The sequence below is a fragment of the Tamandua tetradactyla genome, chromosome 4, assembly GCF_023851605.1.
Source record: "Tamandua tetradactyla isolate mTamTet1 chromosome 4, mTamTet1.pri, whole genome shotgun sequence".
In the NCBI taxonomy this organism is placed as follows: domain Eukaryota; kingdom Metazoa; phylum Chordata; class Mammalia; order Pilosa; family Myrmecophagidae; genus Tamandua; species Tamandua tetradactyla.
Window position 1 is genome coordinate 134,989,370 of NC_135330.1, and position 18,150 is coordinate 135,007,519.

Here is an 18,150-nt window from a genome sequence, read left to right on the forward strand (position 1 = left end):
GGTGGCTCACACCTTAACTGAAGTAACCTCATCAGGGGTCCTACTTGCAATGGCTGCACACCAGGGATGGGTTAACTTTAATTTTGAGTATGTATACAGCTTCAAACCACCGCGAAAATAATATCTTAAAAAAATGTTAAATTTTATTATATATGGAATGTAAACAAGCAGGAGGAGATGAGAAATGATCCAGCTAGTAATATGGACTTTTATCATGCATCTCTTTCCGAATTAACATTTATACATTGTCTAGAAGGTAAGGAATAACTGCAGGCTAATTAAAAAACAAGCAAAAAATAAAAATAGTCTTTACCAATCCTAAATCTCATTCCCCAGAGAGAACTGATGATTTCCTTTCACCATCCTGAGGATTCCCTTCTCATCTGTGTCTGAACCTCTTTCCTTGATACAGGAGATTAATACATTCTTATGGTCCATATTTAGAAAAGTCTTTATTTTATCCCCATAATGGCTTGATATTTTCTCTATGTACAAAAATCGTGTTGCCTCAGAATATCCAAGGTTTTGCTACACTGTCTTCCATTTTCTATTTTTGCTCTTAATTGTTGACAATTTGATTCCATATGATTTGAATGGGACTTTTTTCCCTCTTTCATTTGATTTACCAGCTCCTTTTGGATAATGCACTTATGCCTAATTTTTTGAGATTTCACCCATGTCTTAGAGTGTTATTTTAATTTTACCTTTTAAAATTATGCTGGGACCTTACTGGATTTTATTAATCTAGACAACTTTCTCCTTCAATTCAGACATATTTTCTTGGGAATCTTCTTCTTTTAAATTTTTCTGTTATATATTTTAAAACTTGTTACTTGGATTAATTAATATTCCTTATCTGTTCTCTTGTTATACATCTCTATGCCTTTTATTCCTACTTTCAGCAGATATAATTAATTATGCATCCTAGTATCTATCATGAGTTTTAAAATTTCTGCTACTATATTGTTGTTTCTAAGTTCTTTTTGACTGTTTCTCACTCAGAATATTGTTTTACTATATTTTAATAGCAATGTGTTACTTTAGTTCATGGATAAAATATCTCATTTTTGGAGCAATTTTTATATATCTGAAAGTAAGTTGTATGTGCTCCTTGCATTCTGTCTGTTTCTAAGAGTGTCTTCTTTTCCATTTTTGTGTCTTGGTAGCTGCCTTCCATGTTCAAGGATTTTCCCCAATATTGGGATGGCTCTCTAATATTGGGTTCACTCTCCATTCAGATGTGAACAGAGGCATTAAAATATTTGAAGTTCTGTGTTTGTGTGTGGTGAGAAAAAGAGTTTATTAGTAGATGGGCCTCACTCTAGGTTGATTAATGTGGCAGAGTCCTTGCCATTTCATCAGAGGACCCTCAGGTTTAAGACCTCTCCTCTAGAACAAGATTATTTCCCCCAGAAAGAAGTATTACAGTCTCCTGCCCTGTGACTGTAAATCTGACTACCAAAATTTGAAAGCCAGATGGGAAAAGTAGAACCAGCTACATAATTTGGAGGGGCTCATGCAAAATTAAAACAAAATGGGACCATTTTTTAAAAAGTTATTAAGAATTTCAAAAGGGCAAGACCAGAGCATTAAACCAAAAATGGGATCCCTTTGAATGGGGCTGTTTTGGTTTACTAGTGTTGGCAAAATGCAATATAACAGAAACGGGTTAGCTTTTACAGTGGGGAGTTTTTAACTTACGAGTTTACAGTTTGGAGACCATGATAATGTCCAAATCAAGGCCCCAACAGGTGACCCTTCTGCTTGAGTACTGGCTACTGGCAATCTGGGACTTCTTTGTCACATAGCAAAGACACAGCCAACATCTGCTGGTCCTTTTCTCCTAGCTTCATTGCTTTCAGCTTCTGGCTGCTTCTCTATCAGCTTCTCTGTGTGTTTCTCTCTTAGATTCTGTGTCCTTTCTCTGCCTCCTTCCATCTCTTTTTTCCTCATCCTTTTCTAAATGACTCCAGTAAAAGGATTAAGACCCACTTTGACTGAGGTGGGTCACATCTCAATTTAAGATCCATCTTGCCAAAAGATTCTACTTGCAACCCTTCCATACCCACCATAGGTTTATACCCATAGGAATGGATTAGCTTTAAGAATATGATCTTTTCTGGGGCACATAACTGCAGCCATCCCTGTAGGAAATGCTATTTGGGACTGTATTTCTCATTGTTCAATATACAGACTTTCATTCTCATGGCCCCTAAGTTGATTTGTGCCTGATGTTTGACAGAGCAGAGCTTCTCTGGTTCCACTTCTCTGGGTATAACTCTCCTGTCCACTACAGCCGAAGACCAAGGAGAGCATTTTGACTGAGGGCAAGTGGTAGGCAAATGGTTCTGAGGCCTCATTCAGCCTGTAAGTCTTTCAATAAATTGTCCTGCTTCCAGTTCCACCCAGGGGTCTTAATACACCACATTTAATTAAAAATTAGACCCTTTTTTATCTTTTTAGTTCAATTTGGCTTTTAAAACATTCAGAAACTTATTTTAAAACATTTTAACATTTCAAATATTTTTAGGGACATTAATACATATATTTTAATTATCTTTAGAAAATCAAAATTAAAGACAATTAATGTTGTCCATATTCATGTTGCTTTGACACTTTTATTGTTGTTGTTGCTGTTTTGGTTATTCGTGACAGTTTGTTGGACATTGAACAGCTCTTGACAGTTCATTAAACATTGGTTCTTTGGTCAGTAGATTTCAAACAAATTTCTCAGCCTTAAAATTGTGAACAATATTCATTGATAAGCGGCACTTACAACATTTCAGGGATCCCTTAGATGTTGAGGTGGTCTACAAATTATGCCGTAATGGTATAAATATGTGCAACAGCTGACACAGATTAAGAAATTGGTTAGTTATTAATTAATTATACCTTAAAATAGTTCTGATTCATCTTAATGCAAGTTTAGAAATTTAGAAAGTGTCATTTTAATACTTTTGAAAAAATAATATTAATATTTGGCATATAAAGCATTTCTCAGCTAGGAAGTACAGATAATTATATTGCCCACATTACAAAAATAATTACTGTACTGCCCTTAAATTATACATAAAAGTTTCCGGCTCAAATTCTGTATTTCCTGTCTTTTCTAATTTTAACCCAGAAAATTGGTCTGATGATTTTTGTGTATAAATTTGAGTGATTCAAAGTTGAGTCTGTCACATATTTCTATAAAATATATAAAATTTTAATTATATGTATATATACCATTGGGAAAAATATAGATAATAAAGTCCATCTGATAAGTTCCAAGGTGAAAATTGCTCCCCTAAATACATGCATTTAAAGGATTCACTTTTAACAAGTATGACCTTCATTTTTTCTGGTTGAAAAAGTATTGTAATGGCTTTCACCACATACTTGTTGGCATAATCAGTTAACTAATACTACGTGGGCCGTCTGCTGTGCCTTCCATGGTCTCTTCCCCAGGATACTAGCACTAGCGATGATCTCTTCGCCAGGACACTAGCACCAGTGAATTTCCTGTGGACAGAGAGTTCCTTCAGTTCAACCAGCCTGCAGGCTACTACTTGCTTTATATCGTTTTTGAAATTCCACAGCATGTGTTATTAATATGAGAAGAATCATTGGAGTAAAGAAGAAATAAATTAAACTACATCTTTTTAAATTTTGCCTTTCATTGTGCCCTTATTTATATAATTAATGCTAGTATTTGAAAATTCAGTGTAATTTTATATTATACATATATGTCTCATAGATATCATGCTCTTAGTATGATATTTTTATTCTGATTTATATTACCTACAATATACAAATAATGATAATTTTCTTAATTCATGAAATATTTTTCTGAAAATACAGTCTGCAATGTTAGCATGGTATACTGTATAAGAATATGACATAATTATCCCCTATTAAACAATTTCAAATACTTTGTAATAGTTTCTACTATAAATACAAATTTATTAAACATATATAATATAGCAGCATATTTCTATTATTTCTTTAGCATCAGTTCCAGATAGAATGTATTACTATAAATGATATGAGTGCCTATAACTGTCCTGGCATATATTGCCATGTGATCGAATTATTTTTAAAACTTGTTCTAATTTTCTTTTAGTAGTTGTCTGCAGAAGCAAATGTGGGGAAACAATTATATGTAAAAACACAAAAAACAAACCTTTATTTTTGCATGTCCTTATTTTGAAAAAATGATTTGGATTTTAACAAATTCGCATTGAGCAAAAGGTCCCTCTGGATACAAAAGCAAAACTGTGGTCTTCAAATCATTACAATGCATTGATTCCTACCCTCAGCAGTATTGATATTTTGAAGCAGGTGATTCTTTGTTTTGGGTGCTGTCCCAGTCATTGTTTGTTGTTTGGCACCATCCTTGGCCTCCACCTTTTAGGTGCCAATAAGTGCTTGCTTCCAGTTGTGACAAGAAAAAGTAATTCTAGGCATTGACAAATGTTCCTTAGGGGGCAAATTTTCCCCTCCTACTGGTGACACCCAATGGGTTATAGAGAAAGAGATCACAGAAACATCTGCATTCAGAGGCTTAGCAAAGGAAGAGTGAGTAAATAAAGCATTCGATGTAGTCAAAGTGTGTTAGTGGTTATGTGTGTGTGTGTGTGTGTGTGTGTGTCACACAATGCATTTTCATAGGATTTTTTTTAATGTTGGGTTCATATGTTAACTGAAATTTTTTCAAAAATATTTTCTCCATATCTTTTGCATTTATTTATTCATTTATTGCATGGGCAGGCACCAGGAATCAAACCTGAGTCTCCAGCATAGCATGCAAGAACTCTGCCACGGCGTCACCATCGTCTGCTCTACGTTTATTTTTTGGGATTTTTTTTTTTTTTTCTGCAAGGGCAAGCACTGGGAATCAAACCCGGGTCCCCAGCAGGGCAGGTGAGAACTCTACCTGCTGAGCCACCATGGCCCATTGTCTACATTTATTTTTTAGTCATATACAGTTATGAAAATTGTGATCAGTTGAGAAAGCTATTTTATGTTTACTTAGTTTATACCATTATAGTATAAAATTAAAAGTTACCTTTAAAAAATATAACAAAACATTTCAATATTTTAACTTAGGATGACTGATGGCAGGTCATGGCATTTTTAAAAGAAGTGTTATCAAAATAGTAATGGGAAGCCACAAATGCTATAGTCTTTGGAAGTCAATGAGCATTTGATTGAGGATACAGATACTCTCAGACTTCCAGAGAATTTAAAATGTCTACAGCAAGCTCCTTCTGGTCAAAGAACATGTGGAAAGGTGATTTTCAAGGTAAACATGCTGCCTGAATTGTAAGTAATGATGGCATTTAGGAAATATTATACAATAAAATTCAATGGCTTGAACTATATAGAATTTAATTTCTGCTTGCTTTTTCCAGTTTTATCATTGTTTGGGTTTGCTAAAGCTACTGGTATGCAACATACCAGAAATGGGTTGGCTGTTTCTATGGGGGGTTATTAAGTTACATATTTCTGAGCTGCGAAAATTCCAAATTAAGGAATTAATTAACTCTTGATAGAGTAAGATACTTTCTCTTAAGAAATGTTGCTGGCATATAGAGTTCCTCTGTCACATGGTAAGGCATGGTGACATCTGCTGGTCCTTCTTTCCACAATGTCTCTGAGTTTCTGTATCCTTGCTTGTTTCTCCTGGGGCATTTCCTTGTAAGTTCTGTCTCTCCATGAGCTACCTTAAAGGCCTATAGTTAAGGATTAAGAACCACCTTGAATCTGGTGGACTGCATCTCCATGGAACTAACCTAATCAAAAGTTCTCACCTACAATAGGTCTGTCCCCATAAGAATGAAGTAAAAGAACATAGTATTTTCTGGGATACATAACAGACTCAAAATAGCACAATCACTTAATAAATTTCTAGTGAAACTAGATTAAAATACGTTTTAGTACATTGCTTTCAGGAAATCAACATCCTTCCCAAAAATAAGTGGGTAGAAGTCATTGTATAACTTTTTCTTTGGACTATCCCTCTCAATGTAAGATTTACCCATGAATAGGAGATTTACAGTATTTTCAGCAAGTTCCAACCTTAATGCCTTAATCAAACTCTGTATTATAAAACCATAGGCTTCCTTTCTACAAAGTAGATTAACTTTCTCCCTCTCTGTCCTTTGATCTTCTTTAATTGAGAGAGTTTAGAAATAATCTCACTTCCCTTATTTTAGAAATATAATAATTAAAGCTCATCTGTACTAATGTCATGCATATTGTCACACAGCTAGACAGAAATAATACTATGCCTAAACATTAAAATTTTTACATAGAGTACAGAATTTGACTCAATTAAATATCATTTAAACATAGACAACCTACTTCCCTTGAAAATTCTAGATACTGAAAAAGTATTGTCTACATGAGGACCAAACACACATGAAAAATTAAGGTCTTTATAATGTAAGAATGCAAATACCATTTAGGTAAATAATAGAAAGACAGGATTTTGTATTACCTTTTGATTTGAAAAAGTAAACATCTTAGAAATCATTAAATGTTAATTTCTAATACACAAAAATTACTCCGTTGGAAAAATAAGTATACAATTAAATTCTCTATTCACTGTGTATTTTTACCTTTTTCAAGAGAATTTTATGAATTATTTTCTATAGGACCCAGTTATAAATAATCCTCATTGGAACATAAAATATATTTTTCTGAATTGTTTTCCAAAAACTACTCTTAAAGATAACTTATCTCCTTCTAGAAAATACCTATAAGATTAATATAAAATCAATAAACTTCCATTAATAAATTGCTTTTTATTTTTAAATACGTTGCTGTAACCTTGCAAAAAAGGTGAAAGAGCAAAAAAGTAGAATTATGATCATCCGTTTCATTTGTTGGGTATAGCCCCTTCAATCTTTCAGTGAGTCCCAGATACTGAAAGCTTTTCCTCCAGAAACGTTGTCAAAGAACAACTATGCCTGCATATGAAATCTCATCACTTCAGCATTCAAGTTTAATTTATACACATAATCCATGTAAATCAGTCTTATCCTTGAGTCACTCACATTGTGTTTCAGTAATAAATAGAATTATTCATTTTGAAGTAGTTTTTGAAGTATGAAGACCAAGATAGAACATCTTGTGACTTTTTTTCCCACTTTGCTAGGAGCTTTTTTTCCATGAACAGAATTTCATTCTTCTGTGCTTTTTGAATTTCACTGTGCTTTTTGAAGTCAAACTTTGCATTGCTAGGTAATTTCAGAAAAATTCAGCTGGTGTTTGTCCAGTGGGATGATCTGGCATAGCACAGTGTGCTGGTCTGAAACTGTTATGTACCCCAGAAAAACCATGTTCCTTATCCTAATCCACTCTTGTGGGGGCAGATGTATTGTTTGGGTGGCATCTTTCTGATCAAGTTGTTTCCATGGAGATGTGAGCTCCCCAAATGTAGGTGGGAATTTATGAGTAGGTGATTTCCATGGAGGCACAACTCTGCTCATTCAAAGTGGGTCTTTAAGAGGGCACCATTTTGGTAAAAGGTCAGAGCTGATACAGAGACCTTTGGAGATACATTAAGAAAATGCCCCAAGGGAAACCATTCAAAACAAAAAGCCAGGAAAGAAAACAAGCAAATGTTCCAGCTAATAGAGAAACCGTGGATATCATCAACTTTTTCTTGAGTGAAGGTATCTTCCTCTGGATGCCTTAGTTTGGATGATTTTATGGATTTAGAACTGTAAACTTATAACTTAATAAATTCTCTTTATAAAGGCCATGCCATTTCTGGTATATTGCATTTCTGGCAGCGCTAACCAAGTAAAACACACAGTATTGAAGGAATCATGGCAAACTATCTTAAATCCTGATTGTCAAAGAGAGTTGATGTAGTTGGAATTAAAAGATGAAGAACCCATTAAAAAGGGTTCAAAGAAGGGGATTAAGAGATTAGATAGCAAAAAATTAAATGTGATAGAATACAGCCACGTGTTCAAGGTTAGTGCTAAAAAAATGCACATTCTTTATACAGGAAATAAGTCTATTTTACTTAGATTCAAAGGAGACTAGTATGGATTAGACAGAATTAGAAGGGAGTTGGTAAAACCACAACATTTCTCAGAAAACTATGTCACCATGCTGCCCCTAATATAAATCCTGTAATGTTATTGGGGGATCAAATATTTCTGGAGGACCCTAAACTTCTTAGCTCTTATAGAACGACTAGAAAGCATGGGCTGAATTATTAGTAAATATGATAGATTGACTGACTGAGCATTTGCTAAGTCTATTACAACTGGATTCATTTTCAAATCTAAAGAATCTCTGTAAATTCGCCTACTGAGTGATCAAAACATCAAGTTATTAGCATCTGTGGTTTCATTATTCAGATTCCATCAGGAAAGAGATGTCACACTCAAATGAGGATAATTTAAATTATTATTTTTATGACCTCATAAGATTGATTCAAGTACATGTACAGGTTGTACGGTAACCACAAAGCACAGTTCAGGAGTCCAGAAATAGTAAAAGTAAAGTTCGTACCCCTCCTAAGTCCAAAAGGTCTATAGCAGGGAAAGGTTAATGGAACGGAGAAATAAAAGGTTACCACTTTTCTGGAGGAGTGGTAACCTTTAATTGAGATGTACAGTTAATGCAAGTTCCCCAGAGGAAAGCACATCATAAGCAAGAAACTCTCTGACCAATTGTCATCTGCCTCTTCAATATCCTACAGTGGCTCCCTACCATCTGAATCCAACTGTAAGCCTAAGGAAAGGGATGGAACCAACAGATGTAGACAGCATGATGGAGAAGCATGGCTCAAGAATGCACAGCATGGGAGGGAACAAATAGAAGCCTTCGGTGGGTACGATAGTTACTGTCAGCCATTACCCACATTGTTCGAAATGCTTTTAGTCTGACTTTAAACCCCTACATTTCCTGAATAAATCTTTCAGATTTTTTCCTCTCTCCACAAGCTTTCCATGTCTTGTCTCCAATCTTCATTTTCTGTTTTATGCTTTTATTCCTATTTCACTGAGAAAATAGAAGCAATCAACAGAGAACTTGCATCAACTATCAGTCCAAATAGATTCCACTGCCAGCGGATTTGTGTATGAGCACTTCCTTCCTTCCTGTAACCATGGGTGATCTATTAGTATAAGTATCTATCCTTCACTTTTAAACTAGATTTCATTTACTGTTTTCTATTAAAGTATATCACACCGCAATTGTACCCACTTTTTCGCTAAATCATCAATTTCCTCCTCCCTCTTGGATCATTTCCATCAACATACAAATATACAGTTGGATTTCTGATTAAGGATAATATTTTACTAATTATTGGGAGACAATTCTTCATGAGTCTCTTGTGTTTCCGAGCTCTTTGTTCTGCATGTGGGAGTTGATATTCAAAGAACAGACAAAAATCAGACAATATGGTTACTGCTATAGCAGCAGGTAATACACTACCTTTCATCTCTGACCCAGTAGTCTTGTGTCTTCCACCAGAATTCAAGGCATTACATCCGGCTAACTTTTTAGGTGGCAAGGAGGGTAAAGGTAGAATCCTTACTTTTATGATCAATCCCTTTTCTCTGTTACACTATCCTTTAAAACAAAATACCTTGAAAATGTTGCATATATATATGTGTGTGTGTGTGTGTGTGTGTGTGTGTGTGTGTGTGTGTATGTGTGTGTGTGTATATATATATATATATATATAAAACCTCAAATCCACTCCTCCAAAGTTTTTGCATCAGTTGACTGAAATTAATTCCATTGAAGTTTTACTTAAACATTGTTTAATCCAATAGTCAATTCTTAGACCTAATTTTTCATTATCTTTAGCCAGCACTGGGCACTTTTCATCACACGTTTCCTTCAGTTGAAGCTCTTTCTTCATTTAGTTTTCAGAAAAATACCACTATGTTTTTGGTCTTACCACACTGGATGCTTATTCTCAGTATGCTTTGTAGGTAACTTCTTACCTTCCTAGCATCTTAAGATTCCAACCCTTAAGACTGTTAAATGCAGTCTTGAAACACCTCTTAATCTCTACACACACTTCCTTGAATACTTCTGTTGTATCATGGCTTTAAATATCTCTAGATACTGACAACTAGCATTTTATATCTCTAGCTCAGACCACACACTATTATCCAAATGTTTGACACCTTCACTTGGTTGTAAAATTGGCATATCAAACTTAACACTAAAACTGAGCTACTCATTTTCATCCACAAGCCTGTCCCTTTCACAACCTTTATTTCTGAATAATGTTAACCACATTCTTTAAGTTGCTAATGCCAAGAATTTTAAATTTCCCTTACTTCTTTCTTTATCTCATGACACAAATTAAATTTTTCCACAAAGGCCTTTGCCTCTCCTTTCAACATTTATATATACCATGTCTTCTTTTATCATTTCCACTGCCATAGCCCGGTTTAATTTTCCATAATATATTATCTGGATCATTGTAATAGCCTCCTAACACTATATTTCTGATCCCCCTATAGTTTATCCTTATTACTGTAATCAGAATAACTCCAATATCCTGTTATATGAAATTCTATTATTCCTATGCTCGAAATCTTCTGATGGTTTCCCAACTCACACTGAGTATAAAGCATTTTATCTCCTTTACTCTCTAATTCTCCTCCAGCCACATGGGCCTAATCTGTCCTTCAACTGTCTGTGGCAAATCATGTCTGCAAGACCTTTTTATTTTTCTCCAGGCACCCAAAAGGCTTACTTTTTCATCTTCCAAATCTTGGCTTAAAAGGCACCTTCATGTTTAAGCTTGCAATTCCCTCACCCTTGGGACTCTCCTTTTCTTTGCTTTATTTTTTCCTTAGCTTTTACATCATTTAGCATAATGTCCAGTTTATTTAAATATCGACAACTAGAATATAGGCTCCACGAGGAAATTATTCAATCTTTTTTTTTAATTCTATAATCCTTGGATTAGAACAGCATCTGGCACATAATTAGCATTCAATAAATATCTGCTAAATTAGAGATAATTAACATATACATATTTGGAAATAATATCTCAGAAAACATTACGTGTACATATTATATACATTATTTTAGATAATATCCAGGAAATGAATAAAATACTTTTCATTCCTATCAGGTGCCTTTATTGATACTGTTTTCTAGACACTTGAAGGAAGTCTTTTACTGTTAATTTAATCAATACTTATAAGCAGTTTATCATATTTTATCAAATTTCAACTATTCATCAACCTATATAATACGTAGCTAATGATCTCTAAGCCACATGCCTATACTCAAGGTTGCAGTTAATGCTAAGAAAAGGCAAATGGCACCTTAATGCAAGCATGTTTTCCTCTTTGCTGACAATCAGATGCACTGTTTTAGAGTTTTCAAAATTAAAATCTGATAATTCTTGTAACAAAAGGAAAAAACTTTCTTAGAATTCTAATATATCTATGAATTTTGGTCAAATATCTAGCAGTTTTTATCCTACCATTGGTTTTCGAACTAAAGTTATATAGATAAGATGGCCTGTTAATTTAGAATATATATTTTTTTAATTTAAATTCTCTGTTAGTAACTGGAAGTTAATCTCTAGATTAATAGTCAGTACTAAAATTCTATATCCAAAACTTGACATACACTAAAAAAGTGGCCAAAAAACAAAACAAAACAAAAAAAATAATATAAGAATGGAGAAAATAGGTACATAAGTTAGATTTGAGGTTTTTCAAAGACTTCCCAAAAGAGAATGGAAGAACAGGAAAATGAGTTTAAGTACATATTGATTCTCCAACTGATCTTGAGCATAGGTCACAAAATTAAGTTTCCATAATGTTAAGGAGAATAGATTAGAAATATGCACAGTCATGGAAGTCTAATCTTTGCCTGTTATACCATCATAGATCTAGCAAAAATAATGTTTTTCTCAAGCAAATGCAAAAATATTTGAGTGGTTATATATAAAGAAACTCTATTTTTCAAATCTGATCTCTTCCCCCTTTTGGACAAGCTAATTAAAAAACCTGCACTTCCTTTCTTGGCACAGGCAGAAAGTGCAAACCATGCAAATGCACAGCAGACTTTTGCAGGAACTCTCCCCCAGTACTATATCCTAGTTATTATAAGACCTGACTCAGCAGGTGCCTGCTCTACTTTTCCCAGAAAGCCCTATATGTGAGCAAAAAACGCTTTCATACCCTTTAGGGGCACATGGCATCATCATTCTCAATATTTCAACCAATATTTAGTGAATGATAAATCTTACCCTTGCAGGGAAAGCACATAACAAATTTCTAATTGGTCTTAACCATAATTTATGTCCAATTAATTCAATCAAAGGATGTACCCTGGACAGAGATGCAGAACTATATAATGTTCCTCCATTTATTGTTCTGATTCATATTTCACACTCCCTCTATCTTCTGGAAGCCTTCCCTTTCTTCCTCACCCTCATTCTCAGTGGGGCAAAACACTCATCATAATATCACCAGTTACTGAAATTCTATATTTCATTCAACTTGTTGACTATACAATCCAATAAGTTTCCATTTCACACCATTAAAGATCTGAATAAATCCACTGATGTCTCAGGTTTTGTAGTATAAGAGAGAAATATATTGGGGTGGGGAGGAGAGACTTGGCAGGATATCAGTTACTTTTAAAATATTAATATATGGGCGGTGCAACAGTGGCTCAATGGCAGAATTCTTGCCTGCCATGCTGGAGACTCAGGTTTGACTCCTGGAGCCTGCCCATGCCAAAAAAAAATATATATATATATCTATATATATTAATAAAAGTTTCACCAATTAGCTCACTCTTGCTTTTATATCTAGAAATTAGTACAAAATAAAACAAAAATAAACAAAAAAGTCCCTCAATGCAACCTCTTCCAAGTTCTTAAATTAACCCCCCATCTTCTATAGATACTTAAAATATAGTGATTTAGAAAAGAAAAAAAAATACAGGAATGAAAAAAAAATACACAAGGCAAATGGGAACAAGAAGTGTTGTTCTCATATTAGACAAGTTAGAGTTCAGAGAATATGCATTAAATGATGCAAAGACAAGTTTTATAATACTAAAAGCCATAATTCAAAATGAAAAAATAGCAATTTTGAATGTCTATAACACTAATCACTAATTATACATAGGGCAGCTACTATCTACATGAAATAGAAATCTCCTGAAGACACAAGGAGAAACATATGAAGCACACTAAAAATGAGAGAATTCTGCACACCATTTCCATATAAGATAGGCCAAATGGTCACCAGAATATGGATTCTTCTCAAAAGCATATGAGATATTTACAAATTGATCATATATAAGATCAGAACAAAATCATTAATAAATTTTGAAAATAGAATTATTACAAATAAAACTCTCAGAATGTGATGCTATACAATAGGAAAGAATGAGATTGCTGTACAAATGAACATCACTTCTACTTTGACCATGACTTCTAAATACCTTTCCTCATTAAAGAAACCAGGGTTTTTTGACAAAATGGCTGATTCCAGAATTGACGCAAGGAAGACAAATGACAATTCTATACCATCTTATGTGTTAAAGTAAGTGAATCCTTCAAAAATGATGGGCGTGGAGGTGTTCAAAGAGATGTAAGAGAGCATGAAGAGGTCCCCAGTTGCTAAACCTGGGAAATTTGAGAACTAAGATGAAGAAAGGCAGTAATGAATAATAATACATTGAAGACAATAGAAATCCATGACTCTATAATAATAAGTGAATCATAAATAAAAAAGCAAAAAATCCAGTTGAATCAACTAATGAGAGGAAAGAGAGGACCTTTTATGGTAGAAATGGGAGGGATGTTTCCAATATATAATGAATATGATAAATGTGAAGGAAGTGGAGAAGCCATTTTCTAACAATCAAGGTAAGGATTATTGGATAGTGCATACACATAAAGAGTGTTGATGAGGACCAAAATCTTTGCATGGTCTCAAAGTATCTCCCTCCAGATTTCTTGTTAGTTGAGTTGCAAAAAGAAGCCTTCTAGTCAGTGGGGAAACTCCACAATACCTTGACTGTGCGATCAAAGATGGCATCATCAACTAAAGACCAATTGATATCTTATGCATCTAAATATAATTCCATGAACAGCACATTTCTTACACAGTGTTTCAGCTGGAAATGAATAATTTGAATCTAATCAAGAATGTACATCATACAAACAACAGAGGCACAACAGCCTGCATTCTCAAAAATACCAATTTCATAAAAGGCAAAGAAAAGCAGAAAATCATTCTGAGAATAAGGCAGAGTTAAAAGACATGACAATTAATTCTAAGGTGTGATACTAGACTGAATAAATACTGGACTGGAATGAAAAAAATTATATGTATTGGGGCAACTCACAAAACTAGAATATGCACTGTAGATTATGTATAAATAAGACATCAATGTTAAACTATCTGGAGTTGATTACTGTTGTTATGGAGACTATCTTAGCTCTTACCAAGTGCATAATGAAATACTGAGGGCTAAAAAGTCATAATGTTTGTAACTTACTATATCTGTCTATCAACAGAGAAAGAAATTACAAATGTGGCAGAACAGTTAAAAACTGCGAAATCTGGGTAAAAGATATATAGGAGTTCTGCATACTATTCTTGCAAATGTTTTCAAGATTTGAATTTATCTTTAAAAATTCAAGGATCAGTTAATGCAATTTGCCACCTTTGCGGTATATAGGAGCAAATCACCAGATTATCTCCATAGAAATGGAAAAAATGAATAACATTCAAAACCCTTAATTGAAAAAAATACTTTAACTATAAAGAATAGAAAGAAACTTTCTTAATAATAAAAGCATATAATATCTATAGTAGCCAATACTTAATGGAGTTTTGTTGAAGGTTTCCCCTTTGAGATAGGAATTAAAGGATATATACAGAGTATAGGGGTTTTTCACATTTATAAAAAGTAAATTAGCATACATCTATATTAAGGGAAAGAAACCAATGGTAGGGACAAGAAGTTGAAAACAGAGGAGAAAGATGATAAGTACCTGAGCAAGGAAGAAGATTTGAATGCAGTGAGGCATGGACTTTAGAAGGCAGGTGTTAACACCTAAAATCTTTGACATTTATTTTGGCCAGCTAGAATCTAATCTAATCCAGGTTTTCCTAGTCAATTCACTTCCTGGAGGAGCTTCTTAAGACATAGAAGAAAAACCTTTGGAGGGATGTGGGAAGAGTCTCTTTGTCATTGTTCATGCTCTCTGGAATCTTCAGAGGTATCTATTTGAGGGGCTCTCACTGGTCTCATCACTTAGTATTGCAGTTACCGAGGCAACATTAATCTCACGTCCTCTGGGTCTCAGTCCTTGTTGGTGTCAACTGTCACATTCTTCCCATCCTCACCACGTGGTCTCAGTTCTCAGTTGTGATGTCGTCTGCGTGGGAAGATTTTCTAGTCTGTGCACACTGTTCATGGTGTAGGGGATTTGAAAGATTGCTTCAGCCACCACCCATACCGTTCTCTAGCCCATTGGTGTCTAGTACCTATTTTCATGGACATGAGAAAACACTTGAAGAGTTAGCACCTCCCAGGGCCCCAGACTGGAGACAAAGCACAGATCTTCTCTACTTGCTTGGTCCATCCACCTCACCTTGACATGCTTCAATGTCCCTCCTTAGATACCACACCCCAGTGTTCATGCTACTCATCTCCTTATCTGTGTGCCATCTCTGTGCTTCTCCCTATCTCTGTGCTAGTGAGATCATTTTGATTTTAAAATATAATTCAAAATTTATATTTCAGACTTGGGAATTTCACATCTTTAACTTTAAAAAGCAGAAATAATTTCCATAGTTCTCTTTGATTTTCTACTGTAGAGCTCTTCCCCAAAGCCAATGAGATCAGAGGTGGGGAGAAGAGGATTTCTGAAATAAAAAGTGTGTGTCAGTTTCTTACTGGAACTGCAGCAAATTACCACAAATGTAGATGCTTCCAACAACCCAAATGTAGTATCTAAGTACTAGAAGTCAAAGAACAAAATTGGTCACAGTGGGCTAAAAGCAAGACTGCTTTATTTTAAAATCCAGGCCTGTGTTCTTTCTGGGGGATCTAGTGAAAAATCCATTTCCTTGCCTTTCCCAGCATCTAAAGGCTTCCAGTATCCCTACTTTGCCACCCCTTCCTCTATCTTCAAAGACAACAGTGATGCATCTTCAGTTCACTCTTTCTAAAGTCTGCTTCCATGAGCACATCTCCTTTTCTTTCTCTGATCTTCCTGTCTGGCTCTTTTTAAAGGACGCTGGTGGCTACATTGAACACTCCTGAATAATCCAGAAATATTTCCCCAATTAATATCCTTAATTTAATTATGTCTGCAAAGTCATTTTTTCCACATAAGTAGCATATTCACAGGTTTGGGGGATTAGAATGTGGGTATTTTTTTGGGAGGTGGGGGCAGGCATTATTGTGCCTACCACAGTGAGGAAAAGCACACCAGGTAATTTTTCCACCGTAGTTTTTTCAAAATTTACAGTTATAAATTACTTTGTTTGCTTTATTTTTAAAGTGTAGTCCATTAAAATATGTTACTTGAAATCAAGAACCTTATTGTTTTTTCTTCACTGAAGTATTGAGAAATTTTTGGTACAGAAATAGATTTTAAAAATATTTATTGGAGAGAAGTTTAAGTGATGTTTTATTGTCCACAATTTAGAAGACAATCAAATAAAGCTCAAATGAGTAAATAAATAGTAAATGTCAGAGACACAGCTAGTGAGAGTTAGGATCTGAACTTTCATAACATAGTCTTTTGATATCTTTCTACCCCAATGTTTAAATACAGCCCCAAATTAGTTTTTACTCTGTGACACTGAATTATGCTTTTTTCAGGCGTCCATTCACTAAACAATCTGTTCCTTTTTCCGGAATATTTTATCACTTCTTATTGGCTTAATTATGCTCACTTAAAATAATCAAACCATCATTTCTGTTTTTTTCCTCATTAGCCAAGTCTGAAATATTTTACTCCTCCTTACATATACTGTTTTATCTTTTTTTTTTTTTTTTTTTTTCGCAAAAGCAAAGTATGTTAAACCAATCAGGCAAGTGCCCTCGGAGGAGAAAGAAAGGGGGCTTGGAGAGAGAAGTGATCATGAGCATAGGAAGAAGGGAGAAAATTCTGCTCCCCAGCTGGGTTGGCATGTCCGGAACTTACCACGTGCAATTGCCCTGGTGAAAGAGCAGGGCACCAAAGGGACTGGAGCCGCGTCAAGTACGTATACCCCAGGCACGGGCGCCAAGTCCCATCAGAAACTTCCTGGTTACCGAGTGAAGTGCGTGAACAGCAGGGCTGCTTTACCCACTTATACCCAAAGGACTATGGGCTTTTTGTGTGTAACATTAGTAAAACCAAAGATTTGTGATGGGCCTTCTCCAGTTTTGTTTTAACTATGACACCAGAAACTTGCAAACTTCTGGGTAGAGGGACAACTTGTAAATTCCCTGGCTATGATGTAGGTTGCGTTCTTCACAATCTTGGATGATAAGGGCTTGAATTTTTTTAATTACTATTATTTTTTAAATTTTTTTATGGACTTGCTATCTTCAGGAGCTACCAGCCTTTGGATTTTTATTTTAAGTATAAGCATTTCATAGTATGCTATGCATTGCACACTTGAGGTTGCCATCCAGAAGCATACCGGCTGCATATGTAAAATTCTCCAGATCATTGGAAGAGAATATAGCCCTTCGACTTTTCTCTTAGTTATGTTATGAGTAGAATTGCTTTACTTGAATTTCTTTGTTCTTACCTTAAGTAACCCATTTTGAATTTTAGCTCCTTTGAATCAACATGGGATTTAAATATATGGATTTGATTTATATTTAAGACCTCAGTGGGTCATGTACTGCCATGTAACTAAATAACTGGAAATTCTTCTGAGTTTCATTTACTTCTTCCATAAAAATATCGATAATTACACCTAAGTAATTTAAAATGACTGGCCAACAATTTAAAAGTTAATTTTTTAAAGTGCCCTTACAGTTTAAGCAATAGCAAGAAGTCTCAATCCACAGAATCTACTAACAAGCTAATTACCTCTTTCAAGAAATTCTGGGCAAGGTTTTTATTCCTCAAGATCAGAGAAGATCAGAGAAAGAAAGGGAGAAGTGATAATGATTTTTGTGAAA